Source organism: Myxocyprinus asiaticus, chromosome 39 (genome assembly GCF_019703515.2).
Source record: "Myxocyprinus asiaticus isolate MX2 ecotype Aquarium Trade chromosome 39, UBuf_Myxa_2, whole genome shotgun sequence".
NCBI classification, from domain to species: domain Eukaryota; kingdom Metazoa; phylum Chordata; class Actinopteri; order Cypriniformes; family Catostomidae; genus Myxocyprinus; species Myxocyprinus asiaticus.
The window spans coordinates 40,167,987-40,192,887 of NC_059382.1; the positions used below are offsets into that span (position 1 = coordinate 40,167,987).

Here is a 24,901-nt window from a genome sequence, read left to right on the forward strand (position 1 = left end):
TACAGTTCTACTCAGCAGTCATTGAGTCTGTCCTCTGCACTTCAATAACTGTCTGGTTTGATTCAGCTACGAAATCAGACATCAGATGACTACAAAGGACAGTTTGGACTGCTGAGAGGATTATTGGTTGCCCCCTGCCCCCCCTTCAAGAACTATACACTTCCAGAGTGAGGAAAAAGGCTGGAAAAATAACTCTGGACCCCACTCACCCTGCCCATTACCTTTTTGAACTGTTACCTTTTGGCCGACACTTCAGAGCTCTGACCACCAGAACTATCAGGCACAGGAACAGTTTTTACCTTCAGGCTATCCATCTCATGAACAGTTAAATTGCCCCATTGAGCAATAACTATGTGCAATACACAGCTTAGTCTTTTTTATATTTATCCAACACATCCAACCTCTTCTGCAATTTCATTCCTCTGAAAAAAAAATAAAATAAATATTTGCACTGTACATAACAGATTTGTATTTTGCACTGTACATAACAGATTTGTATTAGATTTGCACTACGTATGTGTATGTGTGTATGTATGTATGTATGTATGTGTGTGTCTGTGTGTGTATGTACGTATGTGTATAATTTTTTTTATTTTTTTATTATTATCTACTGTATGTCTTGCTGCTGTTTTTGTATTGTTTTTGTATTGTTGTACACTGAAAGCTCCCATCACCAAGAAAAATTCCTTGTGTGTAAGCATACCTGGCAATAAAGCTGATTCTGATTTTGATTCTGATTCTGATGTTGGTCATTCACAAAGCGATAAAGCAAGCCATCAAGCTCTCTAACACACTTCCACTTTATCAGTGACAGAACAGACTTTGATAGACCAGATCTCTCATGAGTGGTGGGCTTTTGTTTATGTTCCCAAAAGGTTTTGAAAGAACTGAGAGTGGGATCTTTCAATTGAAACTCCTTCAGTTCAGCTGTTGTATAACCCGGCAGAGTAGGCATACTTCTTTGAGGATTACTGTACTCCACACTCTAAAGCACAAATCTGTCTAACCCTACAGCACTTTTCACCAGCCATCACTAAGTCAGACTCTAAGGCTGTTCCTTTATTTATTATATTGCAGATGGCAATACAGTCATCATATCTGCATCCTCAGGAGTGGCATGCTCCCCTACTGATGGCTGCCTTATGCTGTCCTGGGCAGTATTTCACCTCAAAATCAAAGATGGCTAATTGAGCGATCCATCTTTGCTCAACTGCACAAAGCTTGGCCATTTTTAGATGGAACAGTTGGCTGTTATAACCACAAACTTGGAACCCAGCAGATAACCACTGAATTTTTCAGAGATAGCCCACTTGAGGGCCAGTAGCTCAAGCTTCATGCTACTGTAATTTCTGTCATTCCTTTCTGCTTTAGAAAGTATTCTACTGGCATAAGCTATGACTCTCCTACACTCACCTTGCTGCTGGTATAAGACAGCACCCAGGCCTTTACTGCGCTCGCATCAGTCTCCAGTATGAAAGGGAGACTGACATTTGCAGAATGCTGAATTCCTCAAAATGTCCTTTCTCTGAAACTGCAACAGTTGTTTCATAATTCCCCCAAAAAAGCAAGTGATGAGTTCAATGCACAAAGATTCATCACTGAGTGCAAGAGAGGACTTAAAGTCGGAAATCATCCTGGACTATAATTCCACCAAAGGAGGAGTTGACAATTTAGACAAAGTCACATCAGCCTACAGCCTCATCTTTTTTTCTTTTTTTTTTTGTAATGTGTGACAAGTATTAATATTAAAGGTTTACTGTCTTTACCTCATTCTTTGTTGTTTTTCATAGTTTAATTTTTGGTGAATTGTATTGGATCCAGTTAGGAACAATTTGACCATGACCATAAAGATTGTACACTTTTTCCAAACAGAATATGAGGGTTAACTTACCATAGCGACCTGCAGCTGAATTGCGAAGCAGTGGGGGTTTCCCTCTACATAAAACTCCGGGATTCCCCAAATGTACAAGTGCATATACTGTATGCAGATGTAAGGGACAGTAGATATTTTACATTGGTGTTTATAAATGGGTATAGTTTATAGTATATGTAATTTTCCCACTGTACTCCCAGAAATGATTAATTCTTTCCGCTGTGTTGACATGTTTTGGGCTCCATCCTATGACGTTTGTTCTCCCGGTCTGTTCCAACACCCATCGGAATGCCACTTATGCGTTTACATGATAACAGTAAGCGCGTTCTCCGAGGGAAACCTAGGTGTGTTAAACCATTCTTAATCCCTTTAATGGCATAAGGAAATCAGCATTCTTGTTTACATAATGTTTCAGAACACCACATTCTTCTAAAACCCTGGAATAAACCGTTTTCTTAAGTGCATGTAAACGTGGTCATTGAGTTAATTCAGCTAGACATTGCCTATTGGCAGACCATTTAATTATGCATATCTGAAAACACTCACAACACTTTACGTACATTGAGGAAGGCTTTTGGCGAAACGTTTGTATTCATTTCTCTGTTGTAAAATAATAAAAGAACCTAGTCTTAAACATTTTCAGAGTGTAGACTTTCAGTTGTATGTAATGCAAACTTATGTAAAGCCTCATGCAATTCTTAAGAGAGGCCTTGCTGGTCATTTGTTCCAAGCCATTGCAATGAAACTATAAAAAAACCAACATGACATCAGCCTATCTTAAAACCTATGAACAGAGGAATACAATTACATTATAAGACAAATATCAATAAAATGAAACTGTGTCCAATGTGTCACAAACCTTTGATGAGTCACTCATGTATAGCTACAGTAGTTAGTTTAGATTCCTGATCATTAGCCACCAAGGGGTTTCAAACTCTGAGGTGCATCTGTAGCAGGTGTACTAATGACTCTTCTTCTAAAAAAAACATTATCTGTGTGTGTTTAAAGTGCTTAACGGTGGCCGCTTTACAAAGAGCCCTGCAGCTTGAACACAGGAGACACAGTGTATATGGACATCTTTCAACTTTACATCCCCGCTTGACTCTGTCTGGGGAGGACATTGTCTGAAAGTCCTGGCTTCCAAGGACCAAGATCTTTAAATTGCTTTAGGTCATGAAACCAAACCTTCAGAGGACCACAAGGAGAAACTATGCCCTAAGTCCATAAGTGCAGCTTTTAGCTGGACAGTGTTATTATCCTGTGGGAAATTTTATGGAGGTGGTTAGTGATGGCTTGTGGCTCAGCAGGTCTTCTTCAAACAGCAAGGCTGTTGCAGCATAAGGACATCATTAATTTTCCCCAAAACCCCTCAAAATAGTGATGTTCATTTTGTGAATGAATCATTCTTTCGAACCGGTTCTTTTTAGTGAACGAGTTGAACTAGTTCATCACTCAGTCGCTTGAAACAGTTTGCGTCTCGAGTCAACATTAATCCACAAGTTACTCTATCTTAACCTCAATCTCAAATGTGCCTGACACTCTGACTCAAAATGAGCCAATAACTGGGAGTAAAATGATCCTAGAACTAGTGATATCTACTATGCCTAACTCTTCTTTGCAATGAACTGCTCAAACTAGTTCACAAATAGGACTGGACTGGGTTTTCTAAAAACATCGTAAGCCTAAGTAGATCGTAGAAACCATTGGCGCCAATGGTCTCTACGATCAACTTAAGCTTGTAATGCTTTTGGAAAATGCAGTCCTGAACACTCTGGTCACAGCATTTCTTGAGTCAACAGTACACTGAACTGAGAATCACCTCTTTCGGAGGTGTCCGACATTCTGAGAACTGATGAGCTGCCGACATTGAGCATGTGTGTAACCGAGGGGCAAAATGTATGTTTCTGGTGTATTTTGATGAATAGCAGAAAGTATAACAAATAAAACATACTGGAAATATGTTTATGAATTGATTGTATTACCGTTTTATGAATGTATAAAAGATGATTCGGTCGCAACAGCTCTCAAGTGTAGCTCTCGACAGTACATTGAGTCGTTCACAGCAGCTCTCAAGTCAACAACACACTGATTCGGAGACAGCAGCTCTCGAGTCAACAGTACATTGAGTCGCTCACAGTAGCTCTCGAGTCAATAGTACACTGATTTGGGGACAGCAGCTCTCGAGTCAAAGTACATTGAGTCAATCACAGCATTTCTTGAGTCAACAGTACACTGATCTGAGAATCGACTCTTTCAGATATAATACTGAGAACTGCTGATCAGTGAGCTGCTGATGAGCAAATTTGTGACATTGTGACATTGTGACATGAACCGAGGACTTAAATGGGGGCGAAAAGTTTCAATCGAAAGAGTAAATAAATTTTATTATCGAGTATTGCGCATGCAGATTATATTTATTATGAGCTGGATCATGGTTTCTGTAAAAAAGGGTGAGTTAATTAAGACTAGTTTAATCACTTTAAATGCTTTAGAAATGTATAACATCCACATTTGTATATCAGTGTCAGTACTAGGTAATTTAATGTAGGTTGTATTGTAAGATCACTGAATGAAACACTGATGACAATAAACACTCTTATTATTATAACTTAATTAAATAAAATGTAAATCAGCAATATGCGCTTACATATGGCTTTATTTAATGTGTTTGAGCGTGTATTCTACGACGCCAGCATATTAGTATTATGTAAAGTGACGTCATTACGCAATGATGTAAAAGAACTGGTAAATTGGTTTTTTGAATGCCTAATGAAGGTCGCATGACCAAAACATTGCATTAATACATTTATACACAGATTGTAAGAAACAGCAGTGTGCGGGATTCATTCCTTTGGTTATTCTCTTATTCAATGTTTCCTATGCACCTGATCACAGGATTTATCAGGTGTTGCAGTGGCATTTCATTTTTTGACTCTTGAACTGGTTCAAAGAACTGGTTCGCAGAAAAGAATCGGACTTCCCATTACTTCCTCAAAATCCAGCTGGCTAATAAACACTTTCATAACATTGACAACATTCCCTGGGTGATAAGTGTCATTGACGTCACCCTGACTCCAGTGGTAATCCCCATGGTAAATGAGCCATTGTACATTTGCAGGAAGGGCTATGCAAGTAGTGTGTGATCACCTGGGGTTTTCATGGACAATGTGGCAAAATGGCCTGAAAGCACACAAGATTCTTTTGTGTGGGCCAATTCTGCTATTTGCCATGTAACTGAACAGGGTGGCTTTGGTGACAGTTCTTAGCTGGGAGACACAAGATATCCTCTTCACCCAAACCTCTTTTCACCTCTACAGCAGCTAGCCACCATTGCACAAGATAGGTTCAATCAGACCCATAGAAGGACATGCTCCATAGTGGAGGGGGCTATAGAAGTGCAGATAATTATTTTTTTTTATTTTTTTGCTGCATTAGCAAGTCCAGTAATGGCCTGAAGCTGAACCTCTTCAAAAGCTGTGCTGTTGTTGTGGTTACAGCAGTTCTCCACAACATTGCAGTGAGGGAAATGTTTTGACTTCCTACAGCTGCAATAATTGAAAGAATAAAATAAACTAAGTTTATAGGAGTTATTATTGATTAAATATTAAGCTGGAAAGCACTCATAATCAAGTGAAATCGAAAGTAGTATAATCGATTGCACTTTTGTATAATGTCAAGGATTTTTTAAATGAAAATATATTGTATATCTTGTATTGTTCAATAATTGTGCCTTCACAGTATATTGTTTTTCAATTTGGGTAAATGCTTATAAAACTTACACATATCAAATTTTTATGCTTAAAAAAAAAAGCAATACTAATTATTACAAGAAGTAGTTATAGAGAGCCATCAAATAATCTATTCATAAAAGTACAGATATTGACATTGAAAGATTTGTTGGATTTCTGTATTGTTCAAATTATGTATAAATCATAAAAGCATTTATTACTGAAAATGTTCAAAATATGTTTGTAATGAGAGAGAAAATCATAATTTGAAAGGAATATGTATATTTAAGAAAAGTAGAGGACGGACTGATTTGAAAAATAAATGTATCACAATAAAAGGAGTGGACTTATGGAATAAGCATAAAAATGAATTAAAATGGTGTAAAACAATTAACAAATTTAAGAGAATGTTTAAATACGAGGTGTTTAAAAATATGAAAGAATGGGCTAGTAGGAACATTGTAAATTGTATCTTTATATATACAGTATATAGATATGTTTATATAAATGTATGTGTGTCATGTATAGAAATTAAGCAGTTAAACAATCTGTACATTTTGCTCAGTTTGACTGATCATTTATTTGTTAGGATGAAGTCAAATGTATAAATGATATAGCCATCTTGTACTTATTTTTTTTCTATTTTTTTCTCTTCTATTTTCTTTGCTTTATTCTTATATGTTGTGAAATTTGACTGTTGATGGAAAGCTTTTGCTTCAGTCTTTTCCTTTCTACAATTTTTGAAAGATATAGCTGGGTTGATTGAACTGCCATGAATTGTATAAATGCTGAAATAAATAAATTAAACAAATAAAAAAAAAAAAAAGAAATAAAAAAGGAGGAAGCCCTTCTTGATTTTTTATATAATTTCTTTTTCATTTATTTCATTAATTAATTACTTTTTTTTATTATTATTTAGTCATGCTGCTGACGATGATGACAAAGATATTGCTGCTGCTAACAATGATCCTCTTTAACCCACACAAGGCAGAAATCAGGAAAAAAATTAATTCAGACTAGGTTGGGTTACTAATTTTCTGTACTTTTTTCTTCCATTTTCACCTGAGCAGGTGACAACTTGTAATAATTAAAGCTGCACTACGTAACTTTGTGCTCTCTAGCGACATCTGTGGCTGAAATTTAAAATTGCAAGCAATTTGTGGAAGTACACTTTACGTCAGTCGTGTTGACACTGCTCTTCTGGCGGATTAATCGGATTTGAGCATACTTGGAGATTGCATGTGTGTTATGACTGGAAGATTCAGGGTGCTGTTTTCATGTTGATAATTACTGTATTATTATAAAATGAAATATAATTGCTTTGGTGAAGATAAACAACACTCATTTGCATATTTTCCATGAATGAATGGTACACAAATAGTGCTTTTCTGACACTATAAAAATGATACTGCAAGATATTAACAGTGCAAGATATAAACAGAGGAAGAAAGGTCTTGAATCTGTATATAGAAGAAGAGCTGTTGTAGTTGAACGCACTAACACCAGCAAAATGAACCGCTTTAAATGGGGCAAATACCTCAAACACATCCTATTTATACATGAGATTCATCAATGTATCCACAACATTCATGGAAAAATTTACATCTGCACAGTGAAGCGACGCACTAGTCGGAATACAGTTTGTGTAATTTGCATTGCGTAACTTGTTTTGTGAATAACCTATGCTGTTTCCATAAGAAACACGCTACACTCAATGTATATTCTTTCACAGAAAATGATTAAGTCTCAAAAGCATGAAGAATTCAGAATACAGGTTAACTTCTAAAAAGTAGATACTTCAGTCTATACATTCAGGGCAGTATGTACATTTATACTGTATGTTTAATTCAAGTTTGGTCTGTAACAGTTTTGCACATCAACAAGTCAAATATATTATTTTTGTTGACTAAAATTATATGTCATTTAAAACTCACTAAATTTAATGAATATGACGTCAAAAATATTGACTATTTTTAAAGGCCATTTTGGTCAAAAGACTAAAACTAAATCTGTGAAAAAATTAAAACCGGTACAGCCTCAGTTGATAGAGCAAGTGAAACTGTAATAACACTGTAAACTAAAAACATGAAACGAGCAGTAATTATGGGGATAAAATATACTTTATTAAACATGAAATTAACATGCTTAAATATGCAATATAACAATGAAAAGAAGTCAATTTCAGAAGTTGCACATTTAGTAAACATGCACAGTATAACTTCACAGCACAGCGTAGATACATCATGATCGGTAAACACACGGGTAATGTTCGATTCATAAAAGCATGACTACCCTACCAGACAACATACTGTAGCCAAGCATTATAGCAGGTAAACAACTTTGCCAAACAGATAATAGATAAGCACCCATCCAGACTGCAGCGATGCTCTCCTGAACTGTGTGATTGTGACTGAAGTAAACAGCATCCTCAGCAGGAACATGAGACAGCAGGTACTTTGTTCGTTTACGGACATGACGTAATGACGTAAGGAGGAATGACATAAGCCAGCGATTTCACACCAAATCTGACCCGACAGCTCAAAATACAAATAATTTTTATAGGCTTAATGTAGTAAATCAGGGTAAGGTAAAAACATTATTTTAAACACTGATTGTTTATGTACTTAATAATGGCAATTTGTTCATTTTTAACCAAAACATCTTACATAGTGCAGTTTTGAAATTTGGGCAATTACCTACCTTGGTCTATGTTTTGTTAAGTGACAGTCAATTTGATATCTTTCTCTCTTCTGATTGTTGTATTCCATCTCTCTCTTTCTGTTTTTTCCTCTTTTGGACAGTCTTGCAAATGCAGTAATTTTTCTTAAACTGTTAGAACAAATGGGAATGCAACAATAGTATTTGCTGAGGTCTTCCATTCGCCACTATAGAAGTAGTTTAGGCCTACTCTACAATAATTTACTTCTGCATTACAAACCTGGAAATGTGAAAAGGGTCCATTCTAAAAGGGGAACAAGGAGGCTTTTACTTTGTAAAGGTACTGTATGTTGGCTATCACTTTATTGACAGGTAAAAGCACAAAATCAAAAAGAGGAATCAGGAATCATACCTGAGACTTTACATTATATAGAGTCAGCTTGGCCAACACCACTATGCCACAGTTCCAGCTATGAAACCACAGTTATAGGTATCTCAGGCATAAGCCTACTTAAGTGAACATGACAAAAACACAAAACCGCTTGCTCAGTAATGTAAAGTTCTAACAAAGATATTAGCTTGAAAGTAATAAAGTAACTCACTTTTCCTTACTGAAATGAACACAATTTACTAAGGTCCCAGCCTTAGTAAAGACATTGGAAAACAAACAAGAAACTACAGTATGCTGCTTGCAAATGTTCGCTGGAATTATGGCATTCAGTGAACACATGACCTGTATTACACATACTATTTAGATAAATCATAATTGCATACATTTATCTATCATAAAGGAAGAGGAGGATAGGCTCCTCCAGCTGAGTCAGGTTCCTCTCCAGGTTTTTCTCTCCAATAATGAACATCTTATGTATTTTTCCTTGCCACAGTCACCTTTTGCTTGCTCACTGGGGGCTAAAAGACTCAAAAGCATGACCTTCTTTCAGGCTACTTTGATTTCACAATGTGTATTGTGAAAAGCACGGACGAACTAAAATGACTTGACTTCATCCTATTCTTTCATAGTAACTTAGTTAACATTCTGTTCTCACCAACTACAAGCTCGACTCACTAGAGACACTCCAGGACTGCAAGAAAATGCCAGATTACTTCTTAAAGTTACTAAACTTCCTACATGTCACAACAACTATTTTCCCATAAATTAAGCAGCTAAGACAAATGTCCTACCTTTTCCCCCATGGGGTTCTGCTTTTTGGGTGTTGACATTTTGCACTCCCTCAGTTCTCATTTTTTTATTTATTTTTTTATCCCCTTTTCTCCCAATTTGGAATGCCAAATTCCCACTACTTAGTAGGTCCTCGTGGTGGTGCGGTCACTCACCTCAATCCAGGTGGCAGTTGTCTCTGCTTCTGAGACAGTCAATCCGCACATTTTATCACGTCGTCCATGACATCGTGGAGACTCTGCATGTAGCGGCTCATGCTAATCTCCGCGATCCACGCAAAACTTACCACGCGCCCCATTCGGAGCAAGAACCACTAATCATGACCATGAGGAGTTTACCCCATGTGACTCTACCCTCCCTAGCAACCAGGCCAATTTGAGACAATTTGCACCTCTCCAGTTACACTAAAAATCCAATTGTTCTGCACTAAAATTTGGAAACAAATTTCTCAACAATTAAGGTTGGAGCCAAATAGGGTAGGACCGGCACTGCATGTGGAATTTCAACAGGAGTGAGTGATTCAGAATCATCATGACCAAGTTTGTCTCTGAGTTCACATGTATGAATCCTTATTTTCTTTTACAATCAAACTACAAACAACTTGTTACTGTTTTTAGTGGTTAGATCGATGTGGAACCGTTCCATAACATCAACTCAGAGCAGTTCAATAACATTAAAAATGCTATGTAATTGTCTTAAAAACACATTACTTGTTAATGGAGTACTAGTGTACTTCTGAACATCGTTCCTTTTATAGCATTGACTGGAAGGATGAATGTTTGTGTCTCAAGCAGGAAATAAGATAGTGAGGATGACAGTGATGAGGACTACGTGCATCACATTTGCTTTTGGAATGTACGAAAAAGCCTGGAGCTGATAGATAGGGTGGTTGCATTTAAATGTGGAAGTACTTTTACTTATCTCAGCAATCTTCTTTTAAAACTGTTGCAATGACAATAGCTGACTTGAGAAAGAACACTCACCGTAAAAACACACTCATGTCCACTATAGCAGCCCTTGTACTTGCATGTACTTGCATTGTTTTATGAATTGCAGTCTGACATTTCGAAACATACCAGATACAGACATTTTTATTTTATACTGTATATGGATGGGATAATAAAGTGGCGGAGTAGCTTTACAGCCTCATTGCTATGGATGACGTCACATTCTATGAGCGCTTTCTTAAATTGCCCAAAGTGATTGGTAGACAGGGAACTGCTATTTGTCAGCAAATTCATTAAGCAGACAGTGGGAAATATACCTATATAAAGCCTATATTATATTATATTGTTATATTATATTTTTTAAATGGAAATGTAAACAAATAGTAACGCGTTTTTAATTATGTACATCTGAAAAGAAAATAGTCAAGTACCACGTCATTAGGATGCGAGAGTCATTTTGAAAGTGTTTTCGGTTGATGAAAATGTCTTCATCCTGTGTTGGTGCAATAATACGAGCGTGCAACCTGTCTACTGCATTAATACATAGGGTAAACCTGTGCTAACCAGGAAGGCCACATTATTTCTCTGTAGTAAGCGCGCATCCACAGGAAAACATAAGAATTGACGGACAATGAGGGGTCTGGAGAGGGCATTTATAGTTTGATGGATGGTTCTGCTGACGATTGACTGAGAAACTCACATTTCATCCATGCTACTCAGTTGCATTTTGCCTATAGCCAGGGAGTGCAGAGTTGTCAAATCCTTTATATCCGGTGTAATTGGGTTGTTTCAGTTCGTGGAAATGTTACTGCATCACTAAGTTTACAATAATGAAACACCTTCACGATTCAGGCGATACCTTTTGAATTGAGTCGAGTTGACTTATTAAATATTAAATGAATAAAACAGAAATATTTTTACATTTTATTAATTTAATTTTGTTAGAATTTTGTCATGAAATTTAAATACATTTAAATCTTAAAATTTGGCATATTTATACAGTATATTGAGTGCATTGACTCAATTGCGACATGGATTGACAATAGCCGCCATGCTTCGGATTGTCTGTGGTTCATTCTTTGTGATTTAGGAGTCCTCAGGATGATTTCTACATTGTCATGGGTTTAGGAGGTACTTTTAGCATTAAAATACTTCATGAATTACTCCTGTGAAACTCCTCTATTTTTAAGAGTTGCTCCTAAATTTCCATGTAAGGAGCTACTTTTAGCTTTAAGATTTTTTGTGAATATAGGCACAGATGTTTATGTGCTTACTAGACACTTGGGGTTCCAGCAACTCTGCCTGTTCCACCAGTTCACTGTCCTCCTGCTCAGACTTTTCAGAGGCTAAACCAGTGGTTTCGACAACATCTGGCACAGCTGACTGAGGTGTCTTTGTAGATCTTCCAATTAAATCTGGGGAATGCAGACACAACAAATTAAACAAATCTAAACTACAACTATTATTAATTTCAAAACATAAAATATGTCTAATCATATTTCAATAGTCTTCTTACTTGGTTGGGCAACTGGTGATGTAAACAGTTTACTGACTGTTTTGTCAAGGCTCTGTGGATTCCATGTTTTGCCAACCAGAAGGAAACAGATAGAAAAGACTGAAGGTGAAGATTTTGTAGGCTGGAAGACTTCTGGGTATTGGGTGTTTGCTGAAAGCTTATTGAATCCATATTGTCTGTTTTAATACAAATGACCTGACGAAACTCTGGGAAAAGTTTGATGAATTCAGCAAAGGCTGCTTTGTTAGCCTGCTGGTTTTTAGAGTCTTTCACTTCCGATGTTTCCCTCGTCATACTAGCCACCAGGTATTGAGCATAACCCAATGCATTTTCAGCAACCCACTTGAAGGTCTGGCCTCTGAAGACTCCAAACTGCATTTCATGCTGCCCTAGAACGTTTAATTTAATGCCTGGGTCTTCACCATGGTGCAGTACAGCTCTTCTTGCAGACTCCAAGACATTTTCTGGGGACAGAGCCAACTACCAAGTTCGCTTTTTGTTCTCTTTCATTACCTTTTGAGCCATAGATGAGTCACATATTTTCAGGCTCCCCTCAGATCTCCCTCTAAAGTGAGGCTCAATTTCTGTAAAAGAAAATAAAACATTTATGTATACTGAGGTACTGTGTATTAATATACAGCACAAACATTCTGAATAGTCTTGATGTTTACTGTTTTCTATTTATACTGTCTGTTAACACTTTATAAGCTTTTGATAACACTTTAAGGTTACAGTTCCTACAAATGGTACACATCTGCAGATCTTTTAGTCATTCAAGTGCTAATGTTCTTAGCCTTTTTGATAAGTGTACAATTCACACCTGTGTAGAGTATATGGAATTCATTAAGGTAATTAACATGTCATTAACATTATGGTACTCATAATTCTAATTATATTGATAATCATATTACTTAACATTTGTTTGTTTTCATTACATTTGCAGTCTGTTAACGTAAACTCTTGTTTTTAGAAAAATGATCATTAACACCATCTCAACATACAGCAGAGATGCAGTGACACAACTGTTCCAGTCAAAGAAACATTAGCAACAGAAATCTTCAGCACAGACAAAACAGTAGAAATGTACTAACATATCAAATCGTAATGGTAACAAATTATCGTAATCATGTACATAAACGAGCAAACACCAACAAGCACACAGACGGTACATAACTGTGTGTACTCTTATTGCATTCCTACAACTAATAACCTATTTAAGTAGTTCAAACATTTTCCTAAGGAAAATTTGCTTTTTTTTTTTTTCTAATCACAAAGAGTATCAAGATTCAAGAAATAAATGTATTTTTATTGAATATCGATGGAGCAACATCGTTTATGTGAAAATAAATAAAAACAGAAGGTTGTTTTGAATAAAATTCTTTTGTTTTTTCTTCATTTTTTTTTTTTTTTAAGGTGGTGAAAAGGCTCCCTCACTTGGGATAAAAGGCCTCAGGGGGGTTATATTGTTATAGTGTAGGGGGAAATAGTTATAGGGCACAATTTGTCAACTTATGCAAATACTTTTGAGACAGCAAGATGTTTTTTTGACTGACAAAATAAGAAATTGCTTATTTAAAATGACCACTTAAGAAAAGGGTGCACTTCATGTTAATTTCAATCACATTTGACATTTCATAACATCTCAAATATTCTATAAACATATTAATATTCTATAAACATATTAATCTCCACAGTCAATGTGAGCCCACTTTGAACATTCTTCATAACAAATCTATTCACTCCACTTAAGAAAAATAATGTGTTTTGTTGGGAACTTTAGCCCATGCAACAGGGAGGCTTTTTACCCCAAATACTATCCTTTCACTTACTGGACAGTTATTGAAATACTTTTTATATTTGATTGTGATGATGATCAAGATGGCGCCATGGATGGCCACCTCGGTGTGGAGCTCTCCAATTCTTTTGTTGTTTTTGTTTGTTTGTCCTGTGTTTAGTAATTTTTTTTTCCAATCAGTTTTACCAGGTATGAACTGCTGAACATTCAGCAGCACATCCCAGACAATCTTTTCCTGGTTTTGGACTATTCTGACCTTTTGCTGGACATTTTAGTCAGAGGCGCAGCTGTGTTGTTAAAGCGTGCTATGAGACGCAAGTGAGGGAAGTGAGCCGTATCAACTGTAAGCCTTTTTTACATGCTGCGGGAGTTTTCCTCATGTATTCTGGTGAGTGTGTACATCCCGCCACAAGTGTACGTGAACACAGCACTACAACAGCTGGCTGATCAGATCACAGACACGGAGCAACAATACCCGGACTCACTTATTATTATTCTTTGCAATTTTAACAGAGCCAGCCTCACCTGTGAACTGCCAAAATACAGACAGCACATTACATGCCCCACCAGAGACAGAAATATACTGGATCACTGCTACACAACATTAAAGGACGCATATCGCTCTGTCCCTAGAGAAGCTTTGGGACTATCTGATCACTGTCTGGTTCATCTTCTTCCAACCTACAGGCAGAAACTTAAATCAGTTAAACCTGTAGTAAAGACTGTAAAAAGATGGACCAATGAAGCAGAGCTGGAACTACAAGCCTGCTTTGTCTGCACTGATCGGAGTGTATTTGAAGCTGCAGACACCCATCTGGACGAGCTCACAGATACTGTGACATCATATATCAATTTATGTGAGGATATGTGCATTCCTACTAGGACTTATTTTACGTTCAACAATGACAAACCATGGTTTACAGCAAAACTCAGATAACTTCGTCATGCCAAAGAGAATGCTTACAGAAGCAGGGATAAAATCTATTCAACCTGCACTAAAGATCTGTGAAGAGGATGTGTGCCGGGTATTCCAGAAACAAAAGACAAGGAAAGCACAGGGCCTAGATGGTGTTTCACCACTTGTCTAAAATCCTGTGCTGACCAGCTGCCCCCCATCTTCACACAGATCTTCAACAGATCACTGGAACAGTATGAAGTTCCCTGCTGCCTTAAACACTCCACTACCATCCCTGTCCCAAAGAAACACAAGATCAAAGGACTTAATGTCTTCAGACCCATCTCTCTGATGTCTGTTGTCATGAAGTCATTTGAGAGACTGGTGTTGACCCACCTGAAGGACATCATTTGCTTATAGATCAAACAGATCTGTGGATGGTGCAGTCAACATGGGATTGCATCATATCCCATAACATCTGGACAGACCAGGGACATATGCAAGGATCCTTTTTGTGGACTTCAGTTCGGCTGTCAACACTATCATCCCAGCTCTCCTTTGGAATAAATTAAACCAGCTCTCTGTTCCCACATCTATCTGTCAGTGGGTGGCATTCATCCGGGGAGAGAGGAAGCGGTAAGGGTTTTCACCTGAGATGAATTGCTGGTAATTGCTGTTTCTATGTTCGCAGTGAGAGACGGAGGAAATAAAAAGGTGCCAAACCTCAGAGTGAGTGAGAGAGAACCCAGCTGACAAGCTATGTGTGTGTTAAACATTAGCGTTTCTATGAAAGAACCTGCTGAGTGAATGATCTGAAGCTACACCATTGTGCATTCAAGCGAACATGTTTTTTGTGTTATTAATACATTTACCTTTGAGTTGGATTCACCGTCTCCTGCTTCCTCATTCCTTGAACCTGTTACATTCACTTCCATCACATGTACGATCAGTACTGGTGCCCCCAGGGATGTGTGCTCTCCCCATTACTCTTCTCCCTGTATACCAAAGACTGCACCACCAACGACCCCTCTGTCAAGCTCCTGAAGTTTGCAGACGACACTACTGTCATCGGCCTTGTCCAGGAGGATGATGATTCTGCATACAGAAGGGTGGTTGAACGGCTGGCTCACTGGTGCAGTCGTAACAGAGGTCAACATGCTCAAAACAGTGGAGATGATTGTGAACACCCCAACATTGACCCCGCTCACCATTCTAAACAGCACTGTGGTAGCAGTGGAGTCATTCAGGTTCCTGGGCACTGCCATCTCACAGGACATGAAGTGGGAGACCCACATTGACTCCACTGTGAAAAAGGCCCAGCAGAGGTTGTACTTCCTTCGCCTGTTTAGGAAGTTCAACCTGCCACAGGTGCTGCTAATCCAGTTTTACTCAGCAGTCATTGAGTCGGTCCTCTGCATTTCAACAACTGTCTGGTTTGGTTCAGCTAAAATAATCGGACATCAGAAGACTACATAGGACAGTTCAGACTGCTAAGCAGATTACTGGTTGCCCCCTGCCCTCCCTTCAAGAACTGTACACTTCCAGAGTGAGGGAAATGGCTGGAAAAATCACTCCTGACCCCACTCACCCAGCCCACTACCTCTTTGAACTGTTACCTTCTGGCCGGCGCTACAGAGCACTGAGCACCAGAACCGTCAGGCACAGGAACAGTTTTTTCCCTCAGGCTATTCCTTGTATGTGTAAGCATACTTGTCAATAAAGCTCATTCTGATTCTGATACAATCACGTTGAACTATATTTAAAATAACAAATAAGTATTTTGTCTAAAAATAAATGTGATAATTTCCAGGATATTAATTAGTTACATACATTTACAACATTGTAAAAATGATTAAATATTAGATCAAATAACCTCAAAATCAAACTTTAGACATTACACACAATTATCTCATGGATCAGGAATATTTTGCGATGTATATTGACAAACAGGTGTTTAGGAAATTCCTGTGGTAGTTTTTGAAGCTATTCAGTGTTTTGGGAGAAAATAAAATCAAAGGCGTCTTTTACCCCGGGGGGCCTTTAGCCCTATTGTATCCTACCATACTGTAGGTATAACACTGAATAAAATATCTAGTCCCTATTACTAAAACATCGCAAAATGACGCAAAGGTAGATGAGCAAACAAACAAGTTTTAACAAACTGTAACATGCAATAAAGCAAACAGTAATTTGTTCATGTAAAGTTAATGCGTACTCGCAAATACAATAATATATAAATGAAGGTCAAACAATTTTATAGCGTTGACAAAAATTCAAATGTTCCTTACTATTTGTTTTGAGTATATATGTTGGGACAATAAATTATGTCCATCCTGAAAGTACTATAAATGTATACATGTATTTAAAAAAAAATAAAATAAGAAAGAACACTTATCTCTGTTTCAACAGTATCTCAAAAAGAAAAATTAGATTAATAACCTCAAAACAGATAAAGCACTTATTTTAACACACGATGCAACAAACGAAATGTTTATTATAACACCCGCTGCAACATCGCTCTTCCGCTGATTGATCGATTTCTCGTAGAAACCGGGTAGTGATACATGCCTGATTGGTAAATTCCTCATAGAGTCCTGGTAGCGATGACTGGGCCATTTCTGGATGTCACTATGAAAAAAGGGCTCGACTAACAGGTTGATGTGAGCGCCACAGAGCCTTCTTTTGAATGGTGTCGCTGGCTGTAACCACTGTGTTTTTTCGGGGACTAGGCAAACTCTTCAAAAGTTCCAATACAATGCTGAATAAACTGCATGGTAAGAAAATCCATATCTTTGGGTTTTCTAATATCTCTCTAAGAATGTTGGCAGATTTTTGTTCTTTAAATGGAATAAAGGCAGATTCTGCTCACTACTTTTTAGGCACTGCTGGGATTTGACCCAGGATCTTCTGTTTACTAGATAGGTGCTTTGACCAGCTAAGCCAAAAACACAAAGGGGCAAATACAGTGGCCTGTACCATGAAGCCAGTTTCGGAAAGAGAAATACAAAAAACACGATGCCATTTTGAATAACCCTATCAAATAACCATTCACAGCATTTTCTATAAATAACATGTAATTCATTTATTTACATGTTATATTTTATTTCAAATAAAGTGGAAAGAAAGTTATGGTGGAGAGGACGCTGGCGCAGTTTGGTTGCTGCTTCTCCACCCATGTTTTTGCTGTTTTAACATTTTATTATTCGTGTTTAGTGTGTTTTAGTGTTACTCGCTGACAATATGCAGGTTTGCTGTCCATTTTTTATCTGTTTAGTGATTTTTATGTGGAGTGTACGGCAAGAAATTTCTTGAACACTTGGAATTTGCCATGTTGGAATACTCCGAGGATGAACTTTTTTACCTTGAACACCATTTGCCTCCTGATACCTCTGTGTTGGATACAGTTAAATCGCAACATCTTCTACGCTGGCCAAAATATGTTCATCAGGGTTCCCTTCGGAATCTTCGTACAAGCGCCGCTGGTATCAACTCGATATGGTCTCGCCGATGCACGGATCATCGCTATTTAACTTCATGTGGTGTCTGCTCTGCTAATCTCTCTTATCCTCAGAAGCATACTGCATCTAGTGGAGGAGTTCATCTCAAGACAATAAGGTTTGCACAACTGAACACTTGTTCTATAAACAATAAAGCTGCCTCCATCAGTGACATTATTATGGACAATAAACTGGATTTTCTCTGCCTCTGTGAGACTTGGCATCAGCCAGGCTACACTTACATTGACTGGCCATGATCCACCGGTAGAGGTGGTGGACTTGCTGTCATTCACAGATTTGATGTTCTATTTACCGAAGTTATGATGCCTTGCTTTTCATCTTTTTGAATGTTTGGTATTTAAACTGAATGGTCCTTCACCAGTTCTTGTTTTAAATATTTATCGTTCTCCCAAACTATACCCGGTGTTCTTTTCTGAGTTTACCGAGTTGTTGACACTTACCAGTGCAACCTGCTCAGCTATTCTTTTAACTGGTGATTTTAATATTCATGTAGATGATGCAAATTGTAATAGTACTCTGAGTTTTATGGATGTGTTAGAATGTTTTAACCTCACTCAATGTGTTAACTTTCTGACACATGAACACGGTCATATACTTGACTTGGTTTGCACCTCAGGTGTGGATATTGACCAACTTGAGTGTACGGATGTGTGTATAAGTGACCACAAGCTTCTTACCTTCTGTTTGATTCCTCCTTCATTGCAGACTGTAAATTAACATATTATTTGTTTAGGAAAATCAGAGACATTGATCATGACCTTCTCACTCATACCATTGGGGATCTACCAGTCATGTCTTTGGTTGACTAATATAATAATGTGTTAACATCGTTATTGGATGACTTTGCACCTTTGAAAAAACTTGTTGTTTCTTTTAAGAGATCATCTCCATTGTATACATCTGAGTTACGTGGATTGAAGGCTCTTGGCAGGCAACTTGAGCGGCAATACAGGAAAACTGGTTTGACAGTTCATAGATTAATGTCTGAGCAACATCAAACTCATTACCATAATTCTCTTAAAATTGCTAAAACAGCATACTATTCAATTCTCATCAGCAGTAGTGGTTCTAACTCTGGTGTTTTGTTTTGAACAATTAACAATCTTATTAAACCTATCAGAAATGATAATTGTTCTACTACTGAGCAGTGCAATGAGTTTCTTAACTATTTTTCATGTAAGACTGAAAATATCTATAACTCTATTGCTTCTGCCCGATCATCTATGAACACAGGCTCTCCTGTTTACAAGATAGAAGCTGTGACCAGCTAGGCCACAATTCCAACTGTTTTTGTCACTTGATGTAGTGCAAGTGAAAAACAAAAACAGGCAAATGCAGGACAACCATAAGTTCTCTGACAAAGCCTGTTAGGCACTGCTGGTATTTGAACCCAAGATCTCCTTTTTACAAGGCAGAAGCTGTGACCAGCTAAGCACCAGCTGCTGTTGTTACATGGTGTTGTGCAAGTCAAAAACACAAAGGGTCAAATAACAGCTAATAGATGTGCATATTCACATAAGTTTGAACTTCTTTACAAAAGTCTGTTAGGCACCACTGGAATTTTAAACCAGGATCTCCTGTATACCAGACAGATGCTGTGACCAGCTAAGCCACAGTTCCAACTGCTGTTGTATCTTGATGTCGTACAAGTGAAAATCAAAAAGGGGCAAATGCCAGATATCAAATGCAGAACAGCCATCACTTAAGTCATAACCTCTCTGACAAAGACTATTTGGCCCTGCAGGGATTTGAACCCAGGATCTCCTGTTTACAGAACAGGCAAAACAGCCATCTCTTCAGTTATAACTTCTCTGTCAAAACCTGTAAAGCAACACTGGGATTTAAACACAAGATCACCTGTTTACAAGGCAGGCACTTTGACCAGCTAAGCCACAGTGCCAGCACTGGTGGAAGTAGGTGTTGTGTGACTGAGAAGATGCAAAGGAGCAAAGGACAGCTTGAGAACACAGAAAAGCCACCAGTTTCCATATTCTCAGCAAAAGCATGTTAATCACAGCTAGGATTTGAACACAAGATCACCTGTTTACAAGACAGGCACTTTGACCATCTAAGCCACAAAAATACTAAGGGGAAAATAACAGCTAACAAATACAAGTCAGCATTCACATAAGTTCTATCTTAGAATTAAAAACCTATTAGTAAGCAATATGATTTGAACGCAGGATCTCCTGTTCTCAAGGCAGGCACTTTGACCTGCTAAGCCACAGTGCCAACAGCTGTAGCAGCTTGGTGTTTTGCCAGTGAAAAAACAAAAAGGGGTAAATGTCAGCTATAAAATGCTGGACAGCCATCACTGAAGTTATATCTTCACTACTAAAGCATGTTAGGAACCACTGGGATTTGAACCCAGGATCTTCTATTTACAAGCAGACGCTGTGACTAGTTAAGACACAGTGCCAACTGCTGCTGTATCGTGATACTGTGCAAGTGAAAAACACAAAGGGGCAAATGACAGCTATCAAATGCAGGACAGCCATCACTTCTGTTATAACTAAGTTGCCAAAGCCTGTTAGACACCGCTGGGATTTGAACCTAGGATCTCCTGTTTACAAAACAGGGGTTTTCACCAGCTAAGCTTCAGCTGTTACTTTTATGTTGTGTTGTACAAGTCAAAAACACAAAGGAGCAAATAACATAACATAGCATTCACACAAGTTTGAACTTGTTTACAAAAGTTTGGCAAGCACCACTGGGATTGGAACCCAGGATCTTCTTTTTACAAGACAAATGCTGTGACCAACTAAGCCACAGTTCCTACTGGCATTGTAACTTGATGTCGTGCAAGTGAAAAACACAAAGGGGCAAATGACAGCTATTAAATGCAGGACAGCCATCACTTCTGTTATAACTACCTTGCCAAACCTGTTATGTACCGCTGGGATTAGAACCCAGGATCTCTTGTTTACAAAACAGGTGCTTTTACCAGCTAAGCCACAGTGCCAACTGTTGTATTATATAGTGTCATTCAAACCAAAAATACAAAGGGGCAAATAACAGCTAACAAATACAAGTCAGTATTCATATAAGTTCAAACTTCTCTGTAAAAGCCTTTTAGCAAACACTGGGATTTGAACACAGGATCTCCTGTTCTCAAGGCAGGTACTATGACCTGCTAAGCCACAGTGGCAACTGCTGTTATTGCATGGTGCTTTCCCAGTGAAAAACAAAAAGAGGTAAATGTCAGCTATAAAATTCAGGAGAGCCATAACTAAATGTATATATTTTCTGCCAAAGCATATTAGGCACTGCTGGGACTTGAACCCAGGATCTCCTGTTTATGAAACAGGCGCGTTCACCAGCTAAGCCACAATGCCAGCTGTTGCTATTATATGGTGTTGTGCAAATCAGAAACACAAAGGAGCGATTAACAGCTAATACAGGTCATCATTCACATAAGTTTGAACTTGTTTACAAAAGACTGGTAAGCACCACTGCGATTTGAATCCAGAATTTCATTTTTACAAGACAGATGCTGTGACCAGCTAAGCCACAGCTCCAACTGCTGTTGTGAGCTGATGTCGTGCAAGTGAAAAACAAAAAGGGGCAAATGCCAGATATCAATTGCAGAAAAGCCATCACTTCAGTTATAACTACTCTGCCAAAACCTGCTAGGTACTACTGGGATTTGAACCTAGGATCTCCTTACAAATTACAAGACTCCTGCCCCCAACCCTGTGGTGGACCAACAACCAGCTGACGACCTGAATGTGTTCTACTGTAGATTTGAAAGGCCAAATCTCACACCCCACACCCACTCTGACCTTCACATCACACAAAAACCAACACCTCCTTCAACCCCCCTCTTGCTACTCAACCTGCACTTAAGATCTGTGAAGATGACGTGAGCCACGTCTTTTGACAACAAAGGATAAGGAAAGCACAGGGCCCAGATGGCATTTCACCTGCATGTCTTAGATCCTGTGCTAACCAGCTGGCCCCATCTTCACACAGATCTTCAATACATCACTGGAGCAGTGTAAGGTCTCATGCTGCTTCAAATGTTCCACTATCATCCCCATCCCAAAGAAACCAAAAATCACAGGACTTAATGACTACAGACCTGTCACCCTGACGTCTGTGGTCATGAAATCATTTGAGAGACTGGTGTTGGCCCACCTTAAGAACATCACTGGACCCTTTCTAGATCCCCTTCAATTTGCTTATCAAGCAAACATGTCTGTGGATGATGCAGTCAACATGGGATTGCATCATATCCTGCAACATCTGGACAGACCAGGGACATTTGCAAGGACCCTTTTTGTGGACTTCAGTTCGGCTTTCAACACCATCATCCCAGCTATACTCCAGAATAAATTACACCAACTCTCTGTTCCCATGTCTATCTGTCAGTGGACTACCAGCTTTCTGACAGACAGGCAGCAGCAATGACTGCATTGCCAAGGACCCCTCTGTCAAGCTCCTGAGGTTTGCAGATGACACCACTGTCATCGGCCTCATCCGAGATGACGCTGAGTCTGCATACAGAAGGGAGGTTAAACAGCTGGCTGTCTGATGCAGTCAAAACAACCTTGAGCTGAACACGCTCAAAACGGTGGAGATCATTATGGACTTTAGGAGAAACACCCCAACACTGACCCCCCCCTCACCATTCTAAACAGTACTGTGGCAGCAGTGGAGTCATTCAGGTTCCTGGGCACTACCATCTCACAGGACCTGAAGAGGGAGACCCACATTGACTCCATTGTGAAAAAGGCCCAGCAGAGGTTGTACTTCCTTCGCCAGCTAAGGAAATTCAACCTGCCACAGGCGCTGCTGATACAGTTCTATTCAGCAGTCATTGAGTCTGTCCTCTGCACTTCAATAACTGTCTGGTTTGGTTCAGCTATGAAATCAGACATCAGAAGACTACAAAGGACAGTTCAGACTGCTGAGAGGATTATTGGTTGCCCCCTGCCCCCCCCCCCCCCTTCAAGAACTATACACTTCCAGAGTGAGGAAAAAGGCTGTAAAAATCACTCTGGACCCCACTCACCCTGCCCACTACCTTTTTGAACTGTTGCCTTCTGGCCGATGATTCAGAGCTCTGAGCACCAGAACCGTCAGGCACAGGAACAGTATTTTCCCTCAGGCTATCCATCTCATGAACAGTTAATTGCCCCATTGAGCAATAACTATGTGCAATACACAGTTTAGTCTTTCTTATATTTATCCAACACATCCAACCTCTTCTGCCATTTCATTCCTCTGAGAAAAAAACAAAAAAACATTTGCACTGTACATAACAGATTTGTATTTACACTGTACATAACAGATTGTATTAGATTTGCACTACCCATGTGTATGTGTGTATGTATGTATGTGTGTGTCTTTACGTATGTGTATAATTCGTTTTTATTTTTTTATTATTATCTGTCTTGCTGCTGTTTTTGTATTGTTGTACACTGGAAGCTCCTGTCACCAAGACAAATTCCTTGTATGTGTAAGCATACTTTGCAATAAAGCTCATTCTGATTCTGATTCTGTTTACAAGACAGGTACTTTCACCAGTTAAGCCACTGTACCAGCTGCTGTTGTAACTGAGCGTCATTCAAGCCAAAAATACAAAGGGGCAAAAAACAGCTAACAAATACAGGTCAGCATTCACATTAGTTTTAACTTATCTGTAACAGCCTTTTAGTAACCACTGGGATTTGAACTCCAGATCTCCTGTTTACAAGGCAGGCACTGTGACCAGCTAAGCCACAGTTCCAACTGCTATTGAAACTTGATGTCGTGCAAGTGAAAATCAAAAAGGAGCAAATGCCAGCTATCAATTGCAGAACAGCTGTCACTTCAGTTATAACTACTCTGCCAAAACCTGTTAGGTAACACTGGGATTTAAACCCAAGATCTCCTGTTTACAAGATAGGTGCATTCACCAGCTAAACCACAACACCAGCTGCAGTTGTTACATGGTGTTGTGCAAGTCAAAAACACAAATGGTCAAATAACAGCTAATAGATGTGCACATTATCATAAGTTTGAACTTCTTTACAAAAGTCTGTTAGGCACCAAAAGGAATTGAACCCAGGATCTCCGGTTTACAAAACAGACGCTGTGACCAGCTAAGCCACATTTCCAACAGCTGTTATAGCTTTGTGTTTTGCCAGTGAAAAATAAAAAGAGGTAAACATCAGCTATAAAATGCAGGAGAGCCATCACTAAAGTTATATCTTTTCTGCCAAAGCATGTTAAGCACTGTTGGGATTTGAACCCAGGATCTCCTGTTTACAAAACAGGCGCTTTCACCAGCTAAGCCACAGCTGTTGCTGTTATTTTGGTGTTGCACAAGTCAAAACAGAAAGGTGCAAATAACATAACATAGCAGTCACATAAGTTTGAACTTGTTTACAAAAGACAAATAAGCACCACCGGGATTTGAACCCAGAATTTCATGTTTACAAGACAGATGCTGTGACAAGCTAAGCCACAGTTCAAACTGCTTTTGTGAATTGATGTTGTGCAAGTGAAAAACTAAAAGGGACAAATGCCAGATATCAATTGCAGAAAAGCCATCACTTCATTTAAAGCTTCTCTGCCAAAGCCTGTTTTGAAGCCAAAATCTCCTGTTTACAAGACATGCACTTTCACAAGCTAAGCCACTGTGCCAGCTGTTGTAATTACATAGTGTCATTCAAGCCAAAAATACAAAGGGGCAAATAACAGCTAACAAATAAAAGTTAGCATTCACATAAGTTCTAACTTCTCTGTAAAAGCATTTTAGTAAACACTAGTACTTGAACCCAGAATCTATTGTTTACAAGACAGGC

The 24,901-nt window shown here is 38.6% G+C and overlaps 2 non-coding genes and 1 pseudogene across 2 annotated transcripts; all 3 read right to left on the reverse strand.

Annotated features, from left to right (window-relative positions):
- Positions 1 to 24,901, reverse strand: part of LOC127429994 (E3 ubiquitin-protein ligase TRIM16-like) — a 534,825-nt pseudogene that overhangs the window by 157,533 nt on the left and 352,391 nt on the right.
- Positions 21,372 to 21,445, reverse strand: trnam-cau (transfer RNA methionine (anticodon CAU)). The gene has a single exon. It is a non-coding gene; the product is annotated as a tRNA-Met (tRNA).
- Positions 24,325 to 24,402, reverse strand: trnat-ugu (transfer RNA threonine (anticodon UGU)). Its single transcript has one exon. It is a non-coding gene; the product is annotated as a tRNA-Thr (tRNA).